This window comes from Elephantulus edwardii, unplaced genomic scaffold (assembly GCF_000299155.1).
Source record: "Elephantulus edwardii isolate Elephantulus edwardi_28Jun2011 unplaced genomic scaffold, EleEdw1.0 scaffold00006, whole genome shotgun sequence".
Classification (NCBI taxonomy): Eukaryota; Metazoa; Chordata; class Mammalia; order Macroscelidea; family Macroscelididae; genus Elephantulus; species Elephantulus edwardii.
Genome location: NW_006399756.1, coordinates 31,737,375 through 31,742,530, shown reverse-complemented (window position 1 = coordinate 31,742,530; position 5,156 = coordinate 31,737,375). Strand labels below are relative to the sequence as shown.

General features: G+C 39.7%; 1 pseudogene; it reads right to left on the bottom strand.

The window, feature by feature from the left end:
- Nucleotides 1–158: 158 nt before the first annotated feature.
- Nucleotides 159–937, bottom strand: LOC102873548 (annotated as a pseudogene).
- Nucleotides 938–5,156: the final 4,219 nt, after the last annotated feature.

The window sequence follows — 5,156 nt, the reverse complement described above, 5'->3', positions numbered from 1 at the left end:
CCATTCGTTTGTTGATGGACACTTAGGTTGTTTCCAACTCCTTGCTATTGTGAACAAAGCTGCAATAAACATGGGTGTGCATAAATCTGCTTGGATAACAGTTATGGTCTCTTCGGGGTATATTCCCAGTAGTGGAATTGCTGGGTCAAATGGTATCTCTATTCCCGAGCCTTCTTAACTCTCTCTATCTTCTCTTTGATCTCTAGCTCTTCACGTTTTCTTTCATACTTTCTCCGATGTTCTGCAATTGTCTGGGCCCGTGGTTGAACTTCTTTCAGCATGGCACTAGCATCTTCATCATAGTCCAGTTTACAAGCAAGGGCAAGATCATGTGCTGCTTCTTCCCAATGACCCAGAAGTCTGTGTGCTTTCCTACGCCATTTATATGGCTGAGCTGAATCGGGATTCATTTCAATGGCTCTGTCACAGTCTCGAATGGCAGCATTTGGCTTCTGTAATTTGATGAAGACACTGGCTCTCTTGGCATACAGAATGGCTAAGCGAGGATTCAGTTTGATGGCATCTGTGAATAAGTCAATGGCTTTCTGCAGCTCACCTGCATTTAGGGCATCAATGGCAGCCACTTTCTTCTCATTGGCCTCATCCATCATCTCTTCCGTTATCTCTACATTTTTCATCTCCCTTTTCCTGAGGGGCATCAGTGTCTGGTTCAATCACACCTTCATTATCAATGTCTAGATCACTTTCCTCCTTGATGGCTCATCTGTCTTTAAGTCTTCCTCTGGCTTCTTGCTATCTGGTTTTGTTCCTTGGCATTTTCTTCTCATTTAGCTTTATGAGTAGCAGGAGGTATTTTACCACCCATGCTCTCCACCCACTCCTTCAGGAAGCGCATTTCCTAGCTGTGCAGAACACTAGAGTCCTGCTTACACATCTTGACGAAGGCCCGAAGTTTGCTCACTTTGCGGGGATCCATGATCCGCAGGCGACGGCGACTAAGACCCCCATGGTTCAACTTTTAGCTAATCAGTTGACAGGCCTCCAATGTGAACAAGAGAGCTCTCGTGCCATTATCCTTAGTGTTGTGCTGCTAACCTCATGACTATGCTGCTCTGCCACCAGTTCAACTCCACCAGCAGCTCCAAGGAAGAAAGTCAACTTCCTTCAGAATTTATAACCTCAAAAACCCAGCGGAGGATTGTTATAAGTTAGGACCAAGTTTGAGGTTTGTTTTTGTTTTTGTTTTGTGTGTGTGAGAAAAAATTTGTATTTAGAATTAGCCAGCTGGACTCAGTTTAGATGATCCAAATTTTGTTTGCAACATCCAAAGCATCATAGTCAGGACTAAGTCGAACATAGGCCTTCTTCATCAGCCCTAATCAAATCAAAGTGTTGATCTTAGCTACATCAATGTCACAGAGCTTCTTTATAACTTGTTTAATTTGATGCTTGTTGGCCTTGACATCCATAATGAACACAAATGTCTTGTTATCTTCTATTTTCTTCATGGCTGACTTGGTGGTCAAGGGAAATTTGATGATGGCATAGTGGTCAATCTTGTTTCTCCTGGGGGCGCTCTTCCTGCCTCCAGAGTCTCAGCATCTTAGGGTGCCAGAAGGTGGGTGATGTGCAGATCTGCCTTCTTGGTCTTTAATGCCTTTTTTTTGGCTTCAGTTTTGGGAGGGGCAGGGGCTTCCTTCTTCACTTTCAGTGCCATCTTTGTAGAAAGGCCAAGTTTGAGTTTTAATAAGATGAATATTCTAAGGTTATTCCTTAAAATAACCAACCAAATGGGGTCAAAAGAGCAGCCATTGCCCAAAGATAAATCCCAGAAAGCAAGAAGGATTGAAGGATTAATAGAGATGAGAATTACATGGTAGAAGAGGCAGGGAGGGAAGAAATTCTCATTACATTGTTGATGTTGTAACTAACATGAAAGAAAATGTATGAATGAATTAAAAACTAATATGCTTTGTAAACTTTCATTCAAATCACAACTTTTAAAAGTTTGGAGTTTTAGGGGAATGCTGCAGTTTGATACCTTTCTGTTTCGAGACCTGGAAGCTACCCTCCTAACTAAAATGCCAATCTTAAAATAAGTAAAATGCTTCCCAGGCCATTGCTAATTTTAACACTTTAGCTTAGAATTGACTCAACACTGCCTCCCTACTGAACGGCTAATTGAAGCAAAAGCCTCTTGAGAGGCAAACACAGCCAGACAAGTAGGCAGCCAAGTAAACTGTCCAAGAGTGAGAAATAACTGTCAGAAGAAAGGAAGAGTGGCTGGTATTCACCCAGCTTCTTGTTTGTTTGTTTTCCTGATTAATAAAATGACAAATCGCCGAGCTTCTTAACTTCATTTTCTGACTTGTTTCAAGTGCCCTCCCTTTCTGTCCCCATCTGTCTTGTCTTATTCCCCCTTGGGTTTTTTTCAGACAAACTGGGAAACCTCAAAGCAACAGCTTCATGTGCAATGAACTCCTTTTGCGTATATTCTCTTAGGAATCTGAAACCTTCAGGACTGGGCAGCACTCCCCCTGACCCCCCAATAAGTGTAAGAGGCAGGGCATGCAAGGACAGCAATGGCACTACAGGAACCATTAGACAAATCCCACACCTGCTTAATTTACTCAGTCTTGCCCCTGAAGAAGGTCTAAACTTAGGAACAAGTCAGAGGAGGGAGGAGTTTGTCACACTTGTGCTCAAGCATAAAGCAATTTGGAATGGTTCCGTGGGCGTATGTGATCTCAATTAATAATATTTAAAAGCTAAGTTGTGTGCAGATCAAATGTTTTGTTGAAAATCAAAGATGTAAGAGGAGATCTGTTTAAGAGTCAAAGTGACTCAGAGTGGGCAATAAGCTAAATGAGGAACGGGAGCACCAATGACAGCACTGTCCTCTCCCTGGACATGAGTTTACTCTTGCTAAAGAGAATGTTTATACAACCTCTCTGTCCTTGAATTAACTGTTCCTTTGCTTAGCTCCCTCTCTTATCTTGCTTTCAATTTCTTAAGTATGATTCTTCTTTGAATTGGGTCAAGTGAAGGAATCCTGTTTCCTAAAAATGTATATTTCATGAGGCCTGGAGTAGAATGGATAAAAATCCTTGAACTGGATAGACATTCCTGTGTGCAAAACTTTTTTTATAACTGCTGAGTCCTTTGGGGAGTAGATATCAACAGGACCAGGAACTACTGATGCTTTTACCTACTTGTTGAATATAAGTTTTAGACATTTTTTTTGAAATTTTTTGCTAGATAGTTTGTGTACATTACTTGAAAGGAAGTATAGAATAATTGTTAAAATTATGACCTCTGGGGGGAAAAACAATGATGGCCTCTGGTGGTGCCAATTTTCTCATCTATAGCAAAGAGATAGTAATAGACTGCTTCATGGGTGGGAGTCCCTGGATAATGCAGTTAACCCCAACCAAAGGTTAGAGGTTTGATTTTACCCTCAGATACCTCAGAAAAAAAGCCTATCTATTTTCAAAACTTATCCATCAACAACCTTATGGAGCACAGTTTTACTCTAACAGATGCACATGGAATATCAGTGAATCAAAAGTGAGTCCATAACAATTGGTGATCTCATAGGTGGCTGTATGGATTGCATCATTACATACAAAGGACTTTGAAACAATATTTGAGTCAATATTACTTCTCATCATCATCACAGATGTTTACAAACACTTGCTTGTGGAATTTGTTCATTCCTTGAATGATGAGAGGCATAGCAGAACAATGCATAGGCATAAGCTTGGAATCAAATTCCAGTTTTGTAAAGATCAACTTATTGGACTGATTGACACTGGTGGAACGCCAAGATTATGGCCTTTAACCACCCTTCAAGCCTAAAACTAAAAACACCCAGATGAAAATTTAAAAGTTTCAACTTTTAGCCAAACAATATAAGGTGATCAGTAACAAAAGAGAGGAACACACTCCTTAGACAATCCACCATATGAGAACACATGGGCTCTATTTGCCTAAAGGTGAAGTTCAGAAGACCAGAAGCCAAGTAATAAGATCCCCTGCTGCACGGTCTCTTCTGAATCAAGCTCATATTTCTTGTAGTTTCTTGTTGGTATATTGCTCCATCATTTTTTAATGTTATTTTTGCTTTTAACTTATTTTTTTTACTTGAGTGAATTTTTTTAAATTACGCTGTTTTTCACCCAATCATTTATACATATTTTGCTTTATAACAATTAAAATTGAGATGCAGCTTTAAAAAAATTGTCCTTAGAAGATTTTACTCACATGTGCCATTAATGACACTGTTTGACACCTTAAGCATCCTATTGGACCACCTTTCTTTGTACTTGGTACAAATGTCAATCTCCTTTACTCAACTAACCAAGTAGCTCTTTTGCCAATTTTTCAGCACAGAAGTGAGTGCTTCTAGAACTGCAGCGTTTGTTGAAACAGATAGTCTTTGATGTCCTAGAGCCTTGTTTTTGGCCAGTGCCCTCAGTACTTGGACTTCTTCCTTCAGTGCTACTGTTCTTGATCATATGTTGCCTCCTGAAATGACTGAATGTCAACCAAGTCTTTGTGTTACAATAGCTCCTTTCTCTTTCCTTTTGTTTCCGCCTGCATCATGCTGTATTTTGCCCATAGAATACTCCAGCACTGCAGCTCAAGGCTTTGTTCCTCAGTTCTTCTTGTTTGTTTGTTTAATTCCTCAGTTCTTCCAGTTTGCAAAATAGTGAGCATGCTCTTCCCTTTTGGTTTTCTAATGCCAGGAATTTGCACATGAATACTTACCTTTTCTAGCTGCCTTTTGAAATCCACTCAGCTATCTTATTTCATTTCTTCCATTTGCTTTAAGCTTCCCTACGTTTTAGAGCAAATTTTAGAAATTATAAAATCTCAGAGCAATATAAAAGAAACAAAACAAATGTTTGTTAATTAGTTAACATTGAAATATGTTTACAATAACCTTTTCTAGTTCTGTTACCTTTTTCTAAAACATAAAAAGTATTTTAGAACCTGTATTTTCTCAATACCCCTGGGTGGCTGTGATCGCCAGTGTAATAAAGACAAAGAATTGAATTGCCTTACAGACAACAATTGTAGACACCCTAGATACCAGATCAGGAAGGCTAGAAGAAATTCAGAAGAAAATCTCTTTCCTTGTCTATCTGTGACTCCCCCTTACCTTAGAGCTTAGCTTTGTCTTCCTGGTCCTC